The following is a 14,229-nucleotide window of genomic DNA, read 5'->3' on the forward strand; positions in this document are numbered from 1 at the left end:
AGCAGGAGGTATCACACTTCCAGACTTCAAACTTTACTATAAGGCTACAGGTAATCAAAACAGCCTGGTATTGGTACAAGAACAGACTTATAGACCAATGGAACATGATAGAGATTCGAGAAGCAAAGTCTCAATTTCTCAACCAACTCATCTTTGACAAAACCTCCAACAACAACCACTGGGGAGAGGAGAACCTATTCAATAAACGGTGCTGGGAAAACTGACTGATCACTTGCAAAAGATTGAAACCATACACAAAAATGAACTCTAAATTGATCAAAGACCTAAACATAATTTCAAACTATAAGAATCTTAGAAATGCAGGGGACACCTTTATGGAAATTGGAACTGGCATCCAATTCCTGATCAGAACCCTAAGTGCCCATACTATAAGAAATAAGATAGACAAGTGGGACCTTTTCAAACTGACAAGCTTCTGCAAAGCAAAAGAAACCATCAAGAGAGCAGGGAGACAGCACACAGAATGGGGGGGGGAAATTGCCAACTGTATATCTGACAAAGTCCTAGCATCTAAGATCTACAAGGAACTCAAACATGCCAAAAGGAAAAAATAAATAAATAAACCAGCCCCATTAAAAAGTGGGCAAAAAGCATGAATAGACACTTCTCAAAAGAAGATATATGGGTAACCAACAGACACATGAAAAAGTGCTCAGCCTCACTCATCATCAGAGAAATGCAAATCAAAACCACATTGAGATACCACCTAACCCCAGTAAGAATGGCCATCATTAATAAGACAAACAATATCAGATGCCGGCAAGGATGTGGAGAGAAAGGAACGCTTCTATACTGCTGGTGGGAATGCAAACTAGTGCAACTTCTTTGGAAGATGTGTGGCGATATCTGAAAGAACTAGAAATTGACCTTCCATGTGACCCAGCAATTCCCCTATTGGTAATATACCTAGAGAAACTCAAATCATTCTACAAAAAAGATACCTGCACACATATGTTTGTTGCAGCTCTATTCACAATAGCAAAAACATGGAACCAACCATGCTGCCCATCAAAGCTGGACTGGATAAGAAAATGTGGTAAATATACACAATGGAATATTATGCAGCCATAAAGAAGGACAAGCATATGGACTTCGCAGTAACTTGGATGGATTTAGAATCTATCATATTCAGTGATCTATCACAGAGACAAAGAACAGAGTACCACATGCTCTCATTCACAAGTGGACCTTGAACAATTATCATAATACCATAAGAAAGGGATTGGCAGTAGTGTGAAACCACCATGGGAGGAGGGGTGGGATTGGTGGTTGAGGGAAACTGATAGGGGAGGGAGGAGCACACCTCATCAACAAGGGTACCTGAATAATCAATGTTTGTATACCTAACCCTGAATTATGTCCCATATCTTTAAAATAAAAAAAGAAAAGAAAACATAAAAATAAAATTTAAATTAAAAAGAAAACAGTAGAGAAGCTCCCTAGGATTCTGGAATGTTGGGATTCTGAAATAGCAGAGGCTGAGAGGCAGCATTCAATCAACAAAGTCAAGTGGATGTGATTATCCAAATAGGCTACAAAAGCTGAATTAAATCCAGGGGCTGTGACTTACAAGGATCTATAGCGATGATTAATAGATCATGGTGTATCTAGGGCTAAAATGAATAAGGATACTGCTTAACCTAGACACCAAAAAAAGATCAATAATGGGGGGGGCCAAAGACTAATGTCAGCTGCCACAGAAAAAAACCATGATCTCTCTATCCAGTTTTCACACCTAAGCCAGTTCTCAAATCAAGAGCCTATCAATTGAAGGAAGGCTAAGTCCTGTGCAGAAAAGGAATCCAATATACTGTAAGTGTACACACTATAAATTCCCCAAGCTGATAAACCAGTATTGACTATTCATGAGAGAAAAGGAGAATACCCATATCTTTTAAGAATTGTGAGATACAGAGTCTGAGCTGACATTAATACTGAGATAACCAAAATGTCAACATGATCTTCTATTCTGTGAAAGAGAAGGCATTTCAGTTCACTAAAAAATTTATTCAGGGTGGGAGGAGGAGAGGATTAATGAGCTAAAAATCTTTGAAAGCTTTTTATTTGACCATGGATGTTGTTGGTTACATTCCCAACATTGCAAAAGAAAAAGAAACATGAATTCAGGAATCTAGCCCTCTGGTTAAAGTTATAAACTCTACTAAGGAGCCAACTGTAAATTGTTCTCATTTGTAAACTAAAAAAAAAAAGTGCTTAGTTGTCTCCATGTACAAATAATAAATCTCCTATTTCTCTGATTATTTTGTGAGCAACAAGTAATAATTTATAGCAGTCTTGCAGAAAATGTGAAAACTTGAACTGTAACATTGTCACTGGTGGAGTTACAACTTTGGTAGATGCTATAGTTTGACTGTGTCTTCAAAATTCGTGGGTTGAAAACAACAAACAAAGCAACGTGTTAGAAGATGGAACCTAATAAGGGGTGTTTAGCTCATGAGAGCCCACCTTCATGAATGAATTAATGCCATTAGAGAAGGGTACCCTGAAGTACCCTTTTGTCTCCTTGCCACTTCTGCTCATCTGCCATGTGAGAACACAATATTTCTCTCTGGAAGACATAGTGTTCAAGGTGCCATCTTGGAAGAAGAGAAACAGGTCCTAACCTGCCAGTGTCTTGATTTTGAACTTCCCAGTCTCTAGAACTATAAAAGAACAAATTTTTTTTCTTATAAATTACCCAGTCTATGGAAGTCCATTATAGCAGCACAAAACAAAGTAAGACAGTGAAGTTACTACTGCAACTTCTGTATCTGTGACATACATTGTGTTCTACCTCTATCATAGCACCTATTGCTCAGAGGAAAGTTATATATTGATTTATGTAATGGTCTGTATTTGTTATCTATTGGTGCATAGCATATTACCTCAAAACTTAGTTTCCCAAAACAACCACATTTGTTATCTCACAGTTTCTGTGGGTAAGAAATTTGAGAGCAGCTTAGCTAGGCTGTACCAACTTAGGGTTCATCATAAAGTTGCCATGAGAATGTTGACTGAAACTGTAGTCATTAGAAGGCTTGCCTGGGGCCAGAGAATCTGTTTTCCAAGATGGTTCACTCATATAGTTGGAAAATTTGCACTGAGTGTGAAGGTCTTTAGTACAACCACCCACACTTCTTCATAGTGCTGTTTGGGTGTCCTCACAATACAGAAGCTGACTTCTCCCAGAAACAGTGAGACAGAAGTCACAATGTCTTTTAAGGCCCAGCCTTGGAAGTCACACACTATCATCTCCATAATATCCTATTAACTACACAGCACCACCCTATTCATCACGAGAAATAGGTCTCCTGGGACATCAGCTCAAGCAAGTGAACCTGCAGAGCATAGACTTGTCACACAGCTCCTTGGTGCAGCTCACCCCACGTGCCCAGGACTTAAACACATACTGCTGCAACCGCAACCTGGCCATGAGTGTGAATCTCACCAGCATGTCCAAAGTACTAAAATGTGCTGGCAATGAAGACATCAATACAGGAGGGCTGAAAGTATGATGGGCCCCCTGATGCTCATATTTGAAGCACCAAATCTAAAGTTTCAGACTATGAAATGAAGTTAATGGATTTAGATGTGGAACAACTTGGAATTCCAGAACAAGAGTACAGCTGTGTGGTGAAGATGCCTTCTAGTGAATTTGCACATATATGCCAATATCTCAGTCATATTAGAGTGGATAGGCTGTTGTTATTTCCTGTGCAAAAGATGGAGTGAAATTTTCTGCAAGTAGAGAACTTGGAAATGGAAACACTGTCACAAAGAAGTCATCTCCATAAAGAAGAGACTGTTACTATAGAGATGAATGAGGCAGTTCAGCTAACTTTTGCACTGAAGTACTTGAACTTTTAAAAAGGCACTCCACTCTCTCCTCCAGGAACAGTATGTCTGTTGATGTACTCCTTGCTGCAGAGTATAAAATTGCTGACATGGGGCATTTAAAGTACTTATTTGGCTCCCAGTATTGAAGATGAAGAGGGTTTTAGGCATTCTTAAAATCCAAGAACATAAAACTAAGCTATTTGAAAATTGCCTCTGAGATGCCAACATGTACCAAAGTCTCTTCTGTCACAAAGTTTGTAACTCTTGAGTACATACATAAATATTGTTTTCTGTAAATAACTTATTTACATTCTCTACGTTTTGTTTAAAGAATAAAATCCCAAGTTCAATCTAGTCTTGTTAACCTAGAAATATGTCTGCCTTACTTACAAATACTCCTTCTAATTTTTATAACAAAGGGTTATTAAAGGGCCTTGATTCTAGATGGAGTTTTAAGAATTGTGTTTCCAATTTAAATAAAGTGCATCTGAATTTCAAATGTCAATTTAGTAAATTGTCAGATCAGCGGCGGCATTAGATTCTCATAAGAGCTGAACCCTATTGTGAACTGTGCATGCGAGGGATCTAGGTTGCTCTCTCCTTGTGAGAATCTAACACCTGATGATCCTCCCCACCTTCTCCCCTCCCCATGGAATTACTGCAGAGTAATTTCAACATGAGAAATATGTCTCCTGAAATATCAGCTCAAGCAGAGTGAACCTGCAGAGCATAGACTTGTCACACATCTCCTTGGTGTGGATCTACTAATTTTTAAAAAGGAACTTAGAGTTTGTATACCTTTTTTTTAATTTTCCTTTTCATTTTTCTAGTAATTGATTTTTATTATATTTTACACAAAAGAATTAGTCCATGAGGGATTGAAAATAAATACAAAACAAAGTCATCCTTCACTATGGATCATCTGGAAAACACTATTCTAAATCAGAGACTTGTTGTGAATTGAATGTAAGCTACTTTACCTAGGCATGACTTGAGCCTCAGGAGGCTACAGGTGGTGCTCTATTTGCACAGTGGCCCAGAGAGTATCCTGGGAGAAAAGTTAGACATCTCTGGGGAGATTATAGCACATATTATCTCTGAGGAGATAATAACTGGACAAATTGAGGCCAGTGAACAGACTTTAGGATTAGGAAACAATGGCTTCTCCATCTAGGTAGCTTGACAAAAGGAGAAGGAGACAAATCTGAGGAGGGAAAATCCAAGTGCCCATAACCACTAGCAGAATGTAGTACTGCCTAGATCAGCAGGCCCCAACCTTTTTGGCATTGGGGACCAGTTTCGTTGAAGACAATATTTCCATGGGGGGGTGGGGAGAAGGTGGGGAGGATCATTAGGCATTAGATTCTCATAAGGAGAGAGCAACCTAGATCTCTCGCATGCACCGTTCACAATAGGGTTCAGCTCTTATGAGAATCTAATGCCGTCACTGATCTGACAAAATGCAGAGTTCCACTCTCCTGCTGCTCACCTCCTGCTGTGCAGCCCAGTTCCTAACATGTCACAGACCGATTGTGGTCTGAGGTCAGGGAGTTGAAGACCCCTGACCTAGATCTTCATCAGAAAATCTTCAAGTGGCTACTCAACATCTTCAAGTGTCAGCCACCACTTGCATTCAGTACCCTGATGACCTAAAAAAAAATGTACCCATTCCAATATCCCAGATGTTTCTCATGGTATTCTGGCAGCTAGAGTGCCAGATAAAGACCAAGAAACAACAGATGTATCAGAAAGGGAAGACCTGAAGGCCATAAAGGCCTGCTGGCCATTATCAAAAGATAATCATGCACAGTAGTTTACCTGGTGAAAGATGGGTTCAAACCCATCTACAAGTTAAATCTATAACAAGCGTGTCTTATTTATGTAGCTTTAAAAAAACAGATAATACAAATTTAGGTCTTTTAAACTCTCCAACAGCACGCGATCCTTAGCTAGTATCTACAAGTCTTGAGGTACCCTCATTAGTGTTTTCCAGACTGGGTTCAAATTCCTTTTCCCTGTTACTGAATCGTTCCTTTCTAAGTATGACCTGTTCTCGGCAGCAATTGTCTTCTGCATTCCAGTAGACATTATCTTCAATTGCCAGTCTTAATGTGTGGATCCAGTCTTTGGAAGTGCCTGGCAGTCTCACAAACAACTAAATCCAGAATCACCCATGGATCTACAACATGCATCATGACTATATAAGAGCTGAAATTAGAGGAAAGGATTTTTAGCACAAAAAGGTTTTTAAGAGTATTGACTTTCATGCACAGAGGCCAAATTTGATAATTATATATAGTTATTTATTATTGTCTTGGCTGGGAGTGATGGTTCATGCCTGTAATCCTTTAGGAGGCTGAGGTGGGAGGATCACTTGAAGCCAGGAGTTTGAGCCCAGTCTTGGCAACATAGTAAGACCTCATCTCAAAATAGTAAAATAAAATAAAAATTGTCTTAAGACACTCATCTAAAGATGAAAAAAAGTATTTTTCCTGCATTCAAACTAGAACCTAGAGTAGTAATTCCATGGAATAATTAACTCTATAGCAATAAAAGTAAACTGAACAACCTCTCAAATATAAAAGTAAACTGAGCAATCTTTCAAAATTATATTTACAGGTAATGGCAAGAGAGGGAAAACTACAGAACCCAAACGTGATCAAACAGCTCAAAGCTTAAAATCAGCAATGTGACAGCAAACATGAACTTTGTAATCAAACAGACTTCAGATCAAACCCCTGCTCCCCTAACAAACAACTGATAAGTATTGAACAGATTAACCATGTTATTTGTCAATTGGGAACGTAATATCAACCTTTGTTGTGATAAGAATTAAATTGATAATGTACACAAAGTAGCTTAGACATTCAATGAGTTAGTTTCTTCCCACTAAATAAAACCAAACAGTAGCAGTTTTCTCTTAGCTAATGATTTAACTAACAAATAAGAATTTTAACAGGAACAAACTTTATTATAAAAATTAATCTAGCATAGAGAATAAGCTTTCCCCTCTCCCTTTCCAAGATGGTGACTATGGAGCAAAGAATCTTTGGCTAGAAATTTAACTGAATACTTACGAAAATAGGAGTGTCAAAAGTTCCTTTCCTAGAAACCAGAGAACCACCATTTGAAGAGTCAAATGACTAAGTATTCTGGCTGTCCCAAGGGCGAACTTGACTTACCCTAAATGAAATAACTTGTAGCTTTGCAGAAGCTGCGTGGATGACATTTTGACAACTGTGTGGCAAAGTGTCCTATCTTCTCCTCAGTATGATCTTAAACCACCTAATCTAGATTAACGTTTATCCTTGGGATATAGGTGTGTGTATGCTGTGTACACATGATAAAATTAGTCCATGAGTGGAAAAAAGAGGCAGTAAAAAGGTGTGATTACTGTCCAAACTAGCAGAAATATCACCTAGGACACCAACATGGAAAACCCAGGACTACCCTAGATCTGAAACCCCCAAAGCTATTACCCCATAAATTATTCTAGGGAGGTAGTTAGATATAATTTAACATTAGACTCTGTTGTCCTAGTTCGAAAATTCTAGTGTTGTTCTGGCTGGAGCTTTGAGGCTATCTATGGAACTCCAAACCACAACACAGGGGAATGATTTTAAAGGGGGAGTAGATCCCAGGAGTGAGATCTTTGGGGTTGGGTTTCCCCAGGGTGCTTATATATTGCCACAGTAAATATTTGAGGAATGGAGTCAGAAACAGATGGAGGATTTCGGGAAATGAGAACAAGCACTAGAGAGCCTTAAAGAAAACTTCTTGGCCGGGCATAGTGGCTCACGCCTATAATCCCAGCACTTTGGGAGGCCAAGGCAATAGGACTGTTTGAGCCCAGGAGTTCGAGACCAGTCGGGGCAACATAGTGAGACCTAGTCTCTACACAAAAAAATCAAAGAATTAGCCAAGCATAGTGGCACACATTTCTAGTCCCAGCTACTCAGGTGACTGAGACAGAATGATCACTTGAGCCCAGGAAGTCAAAACTGTGGTGAGCCATGCTTGCGCCACTGCATTCCAACCTGAATGACAGAATGAGACACTGATTAAAAAAGAAAGAAAAGTAAAAGGAAGGGAGGGAAGGAGAAAACAGAAAGAAAGGAAGGAAAGGAAAATGACTGGGTCTTCATGAATATCGCTGGAGTACATGCCACTCCCATGCTTTCTGAGTATGTCTGGGGGCTTGAGTTCATATGGTCTGAATTCCCACTCCTGCTGCAATGTGTTTTATCATCCTACTAGTCAGCTGTTCCTGGAGCTACTGTCATCTGTGACACTTCACCCTTTGCTGTACTTTCCCTTTTCCCCCAGTTCCCAAAGCCCCACTAACCCAAGGCCCTAGTGGACAGTAGACTTTGTTGATGATACAGAAGAGACAGGGAGATTACAGTGCAGTGCAACATGAAAAGATGACAGCATTAAGTGTTGTTAGACCGTGCTGCCCTCATGTTCCCCGCCCATCCCTTCCATGGAATTTTGCATTGGCCATCTCTCCTCTCATTCATCTTATTCAGGTTATCCTTGTCTTTCTCTATACTCTCCTCCAAGTCATGATACTTCTGTGGCATCTGCCCACAAACAAACAGCAACAAAAATACTCCTACTTAATTACTTACCAAAATGTGATTCTTGTCTCTCTTGTCTCTCTTCCACCTAATCATTGACCACAAGCCTTGCTCCATGTTACTACCAATGACCTTGAAGTCTTCTTTCCTATAACAATGTAAACCTTTCCTTTTTTGTTGGACAATTGGTACAAACTATAGCCAGATTCTAAAATAACACTATGTCTTCCTGTTACATAAGTATGTTCTTGCCTAAATGGATCTGTGTAAATGCATCTAAGGAAGCTGCATCTGAGGCAGAAAGTTATGATTTCCTACAAAGGAGTCTATTGCAACTGAAGGTTATTAGAACATGAAGGCATCCAAAGAAAATGACCTGTGTGTTTTTATTGAATCACCAAAATATAGTCTTGGTACTCACAAAAACATGGAAGGTCATAAAGTTGTTGTACTTAAATTCAAAAGTTAGAGAGAAAAATAAGACAAAGATTAGTGGCATAATATTCTTCAAAAATGTCTATATAGTGAAAGATAAAGAAAGCCCAAGAAACTGTATACAATTTTTTTTCTCTTTTAATTTTTTTTTTATTTTAAAAACGTGGGGTACAATTCAGGGTTACGTATATAAATGCTCATTATGCAGGTACTCTTGTTGATGATGTATACCCCCCCTCCCTGTATACAATTTTCTTAGGAAATTAAAGGAGACAAATGAGACATGAAAACTAAATGCAAACCACATGATTCTAGACTGGATCTTGTACTCATGGGGAAATCATGCTTAAAGAATGTTATTGGAAAATGATCAAAACTAGAATATAGACTGTAGTTGTTTTCTTTGTACTTTCAAAAAAATTTAATTTTGAAACATTCTCAACTAACAGAAAATTAGCAGGTAGAAAACAAAGAATTTACCCTCCTGAACTGTTTGAGAAAAAGTTGACAATATAATGCCTGCCCCTCCACCCCTAAATACTTTAACATTTGTTTCATACAAAGACATTTTCAAAATACAGACATCTAAATCAGGAAGTTAATATATGATACTTTACTGCCATCTAATCCTCTGACCCCATTCAAGTTTTGCTAACTATCACAATAATGTTCTTAGAGCAAAGGATCCAATTTAGAACCACAGTTGCATTAAGTTATTATGTCTCTTTAGTCTTCTTGTTCTGAAACAGCTCCTCATTCTTTTCTTGATTTTCATAATCTTGACACTACTACAGCTTAAAAAAAGTATTCAGGCCGGGTGTGGTGGCTCACACCTGTAATCCCAGAACTTTGGGAGGTGGAAACAAGAGGATTGCCTGAGTTCAGGGATTCAAGACCAACCTGGGCAACTTGGTCAGACTTCGTCTCTACAATAAATCAAAAAATTAGCCTAGCATGCCTGGCATGGTGGCACATGTCTGTGGTTCCAGCAACCTGGAAGGCAGAGACTGAAGGATCACCTAAGCCCAGTAGGTAGAGGCTGCAGTGGCCATGAGTGTACCACTGCACTCCAGTCTGGGAGACAGAGTGAGACTCTGACTCAAAAAAAAAAAAAGTTTTCAAAATAAAAGTTAAGAAATAAATTAGTGACATTGCTAGAAAGCTTGTGACACCCAAGAAAAATTTCAGGAAGAGTTCCATCTTCAAGGTTGAGAGGATGCTAATTGTAACACACTTAAATGTTAAGTCTGTACCCCCAAAATAAACATAAAACACATATAACATGTATGCTTATTCAGTACACATGCAGTAGGACCCTCTTCAAAAATATTCATAACTCTTCCTATAACTGTTAAATATTCGTTATAGTTTAGATGTGTCGCCTCCAAATCTCATGTTGAAACATGATACCCAGTGTTGGAGGAGGAGCCTAGTGGGAGGTGTTTGAGCCATGAGGGCAGATCCCTCATGAATGGCCTGGTGCCCTCCCCGATATAATTAGCTCATCAGAGAGCTGATTGTTAAAGAGTCTGAAGTCCCCCCTCCCTCTTTCTTCCACTTTCACCTGTGACATGCTTGTTCCTCCTTCACCTTCTACCATGATTGTTGTAAGCTCCCTGAGGACTCACTACAAACAGATGCTGACACTCTGCTTCTTGTACAGTCTGTAGAACAATGAACCAAAATAAACCTCGTTATAATTTTTTTTAAAAGATTGGGAAGATGTAACTAAGTATTTATTACACATAATCAAAGTGTTTTATGAAATCATTAAAAACTCTGTAAAATCTATAAAAAGTAGATTAGATGATCCCAAAGTCCTCAGTTTTTGTTTTACAGTGACCTTCACTAATTTACCTAGTCTTTGAATGGTTCCCCATCGGATGCCATTCCCACACAGGACTTCTAAGTCAATTTTTTAGAACTGGTTTCTGAGCTCCAAAGCTCAATTCAAGAAATCCATTTAGAGACTACAAGTTAAGCACAAGTGAAACTAATTCCATGATGGAAAATAGCAAGAATAAAAAGAAAGATTTCTACTTACAGAGGTCAGTGATACATATATCAATATTTCAAAATGAAATCATTAAAGAAATTAAATAGGTATCTGAAGGATAAAAATACGCCAAGAGTAGAAAATTTTTAAATTTTAAAAATTCTGTTTGGGATATATTAACTTTATTATAGTTTATTATAGTAAGTGAGTGGTTCCTGTAGGACAAAGCCCAGAATTTGGGATTTCACTTTGTTGTGAAATATTTCTATCACCAGATGAAACTTTTTTCCAACATAGTTTTTTAAATTATACCACTTTAGAACTGGAAGAGATATTATAATTATTCTAGCTCAAATCTTTCCTTTAAAGATTGTGAAATCTGGCTCAGCCTGTAATCTCAGCACTTTGGGAGGCCGAGGCAAGTGGATTGCCTGAGCCTGTGGGTTCGAGACCAGTCCAGGCAATTTGACGAGACCTCATCTCTACGATAAATTTTTTAAAAAATTAGCCACGCCCCTGTAGCTTCAGCTACTTGAAAGACTGAGGTGGAAGGATCACCGGAGCCCAACAGGTCGACGCTGGGGTGGTCGTGAGTGTGTTACTGCTCTCCAGCCTGGGTGACAGAGTGAGACTCCAACTCAAAAAAAGAGAGAGAGATTTTGAAATCTAGGCACAGAGATAGCCACTCTTGCTCAACTATCACATCGTAAATGGCTGGGTCAGGACTTGATCCAAGGCTTCCCAACTCCTAGTTCAGTACTCTCCCTCTATACAAGAAAATGAGTCATTGATTGTGAAAAGAGTGACTCTACCTACATATATACGTACAGAAATAAAAATTTCTTAAGCAATTTGCCATGTCAATTGAATAAATATCTATTAGATCATCTATCTAGCTCATATCTTTGCTAGAATATGCTTTTTCCTTGAGTTTGAGTTTATAAAATCCTAGGAACTATCTTTGTTGAGACCAGGTAAAGTCTCAAAATTCCCTGGGAAGTTGGAATCTAGACCAAGGAAAATGTATCAATTCAGCCTCCTCCTAAGAGTCTAGTCTAGTAATATGTGACCTGGGGAAACATTAGTCACCATTTCAACCACATGAACAGAGATAGAGGCAAAGTCAATCATCAGCAAGAAGAATTTTTTTTAAAGTCTACAGAAGGCAGCAGAGAAAAGAGATGGAGAAGTTCTGGTGAAGGCCAAATGTCTTATTCCATCCTAGTTTCCTCTCTCAGGCTGTCAGATTCCATGGTGCAACCCTATATATTCATAAATAAACCTTTGGCTTAACCAACTGAAGTGGGTTACTAAAGCCAGACATTCCCAAGTAATTCTGTAGCCTTTACAATACAAAGGAAAATATACTTCAAGCAGCCCTTTGTTGGCATAAGGCAATACATACTAACATGGGCACATCCTTGTTCTTTCTCAGCAGTAGCATCTGCTAACATCTTCCACCCAGTCCTCTTTGGGTCCTGACTAACATCACTGAACCACTAAATCAGCAAGATCTGGAACAACTAGAAATCTAGTTAAAACCTTAGTAATCTTGTTTAAGCTAGTTTGAGTCAGTGATCTCTGCCAAATGTCCTAACTAAATAAATTTCTGCCAATATGTCTTAAATAAGTTAAGCCTCTCCCCAGTCTAAATAAATAAAATATCCTTAAATTTCTTTTGACTTCCTGATAGCCAACTGAATTTTCTAACCTCTGAATTCTAATTTGAGTTTCAGAAATGGACCTACCGACTAGCAAGGATGTGGACTTTAGCTGAGGAAGAGTCATGTGTTTCTGATAGACTTGGTATATATCTCCAGCTATAAACAAACTAACTAACATTACAGTGGGCAGTTACCTGTGAGTTTAATTTACTATGCCTCTTTCCTCAGAAATGTCTTACTTTAAAAGATCAGGGAAATTTTTTTTCAGACCTAGATTCCCCTGATCTTTAAAAGTTCTTGATTTGTGGAATTTTAAAACTAATAGTAAATAAGTTAGTATCATTCCTAGTAGGTGAGAGTAAAAATTTATCTAATCCTTAATACATCTATCACCTAGATAACAGATTATCAAGACCAAATTTTAAACCAACATTAGAATTTAAGAAATTCCTGTAAAATACAGCAAAACAGATGTGATCAGTGAGCACAGGAATTCAAAATTCCTACGAAATATATAATTTTTTTTTGAGTCAGGATCTCATTCTGTTGCCAAAGTTGGAGAGCAGTAGCATGATCATTGCTCACAGTAGCCTTGAACTCCTAGGCTCAGGCAATCCTCCCATCCAGCCTCCTGAGTAGTTGAAACTACAAGTACCCACCACCATGCCCTGCTAAATTTGTGTGCATGTATGTGACTTTTTTATAGAAACAAGATCTCACTATGTTGCCCAGGTTGGTCTTGAACTCCTGGACTCAAACAATTCTCCCATCTTGGCCTCTTGAAGTGCTGGGATTATAGGTGTAAGCCACCACACCAGGCCTGAAATACAGAATTTAATTTCTGATAAATCAATTGCCTGATTTCTTTTTCTTATTTTTAGTTTAGTTTTTGAAAACATGTTAATTTGTTAAGTTGATTTTCCTAATAAATTTTGTTTTAGCAGAGATGTTGGTTATGAATCTATGGTTTTATCTGTTTATACCCTTCAATCAGCAATGGGATAACATTTTTAAAGTGTATAAAGTACAAATTTCCTATACAAGAAAGAAATGAGCAACATGTTTTAAAAATAAGGCAAAATTAGTGGTAAAATCATGGACAAGGTGTTGAAATTCTTTTAACCTTATGATATTCCATATGAATATATTAATCTGTATTTCAGGATATGTTTTAAAAGATAAATAATATAAATGTAAAGTGAAAATAAGAGTATCTTGGCCAGGTATGGTTGCTCAAGCTTGTAATCCCAGCACTTTGAGAGGCTGAGGCAGGAGGATACTTGAGCCCAGGAGTTCAAGGCTGCAGTGAGCTATGATTACATACTGCACTCCGGCCTGGGTGACAGAACAAAACCCTATCTCAAAAATAAATAAATAAATACTATTTTTTTTAAAAAAGAGAGAGTAATCATCCCCAGCAAAGTACAACTTCCTGATTTCCTCAGTAATTTATACTAACTTCTAATTTTTCCACCTTATCTCTACCTCTATTACTGCATTTAAAAAAAATGCATTGCATGCCACTATTATGTATCCATAATAATTAAAAATACATACATTTTTAAAAACCCATTGACAAGAGGGCAACTCTCTAGCACTAATCCCAGCCTCCGCAGATTAGGAGTGTCTTTCTTTTCACTAAGGAGGCTCAGGACTGTAACATTATGAAAATAACTACAGAAGTACAGAGTCGCAT

General features: G+C 38.1%; 1 pseudogene; it reads left to right on the plus strand.

Moving 5' to 3' along the window:
- LOC103253360 overlaps positions 1–4,032 on the plus strand; it is a 16,269-nt pseudogene extending 12,237 nt beyond the window's left edge.
- The last annotated feature ends 10,197 nt before the right edge of the window (positions 4,033–14,229 follow it).

Source organism: Carlito syrichta, unplaced genomic scaffold (assembly GCF_000164805.1).
Source record: "Carlito syrichta isolate Samal-C Ts95f unplaced genomic scaffold, Tarsius_syrichta-2.0.1 Scaffold225203, whole genome shotgun sequence".
Classification (NCBI taxonomy): domain Eukaryota; kingdom Metazoa; phylum Chordata; class Mammalia; order Primates; family Tarsiidae; genus Carlito; species Carlito syrichta.